Here is a 1,164-nt window from a genome sequence, read left to right as displayed (position 1 = left end):
GCCTTTGAATTATGGTGTTGGTGAAGAATATTGAATATACCCTGGACTACCAGAAGGGCAAACAAATCTGTCTTGGAAGAAATACAGCCAGAATATTCCTTGGAGGCGAGGATGGCAAGACTTCATCTCGCATACTTTGAGCAGGTTATCAAGAGGGACCAGTCCCTGGAGAAGAATGTCATGCTTGGTAGAGTGTCAGAGAAAAAGAGGAACAACAGAATGGATTGACACAGTGGCTGCAACAAAGAGCTCAAGCGTAACTACAATTGTGAGGATGGTGCAGGACTGGGCAGTTGTTTTTTCTTTTGTACATAGGGTCACAATGAGTTGGAACCGACTAGACAGCACCTATCAACAACTAAAAAATGTATTTAGGTAAACGCGTGTTATATTTGTCAGATACATTTTGTATCCACTGAGATCATATAGTTTTCTATCCTCTGATATGTTAAATCATGATGCATAGTAATACATTTTCTAATAATGGGAAGTCCTTGCATTGGTCATTATATGGCATGGATGAATGTCAGTTGGTTTGGACAGACCTTATGCTTATCTCCAGAGCTTCCTGGAGAACAGTTGTGACCCTTAGCCAAAACCATGGAATATATTGAGTAAAGATCTATGATGCTCTATAACCATGAGCTTTTTCAGCAGTGGGGGACCTAAAGTAATGCAGTTGTAATATTTAAATTCTCTCACATATCTGGAATTCTGTTTATTAATATTTGGTAGAATTTTGTTCATATATTTTTTTTTTTTGCAAGTGATATTGGCAGTCATTATTTTGTTTATAGTGGGATGTCTGGGGTTTTCTACTTTTGAATCAACAGTTAGATCCCAGTTGTCCAGGAAGTAGGAATAACCTTATGAGGTGGTGTTTTCCAGCAAAGGGCATTTGCTAACACCTGGGAGAATAAATCCTCAAGTTCTGAAGGGACATCTGAGGGGTGGAGCATAGTATCCATAATAGATAATATCTCTGATAAATTTGTAATTTTTTTTTACATGGCTATTAAACACCCAATAAGTGCTAGATTTCCTACTGCTTCACTAGACACTTTTGTAATAAAATTTCCTAGAATCACTGATTACATCAGTTTCCAATATAAGTGCAATTTATATAAAAGTTTTTCTCGTATTTTGAAAACAAAAACAAACAAA

Source organism: Trichechus manatus, unplaced genomic scaffold, assembly GCF_000243295.1.
Source record: "Trichechus manatus latirostris isolate Lorelei unplaced genomic scaffold, TriManLat1.0 scaffold00184, whole genome shotgun sequence".
In the NCBI taxonomy this organism is placed as follows: Eukaryota; Metazoa; Chordata; class Mammalia; order Sirenia; family Trichechidae; genus Trichechus; species Trichechus manatus.
Note: the sequence above shows the minus strand (reverse complement) of the source record.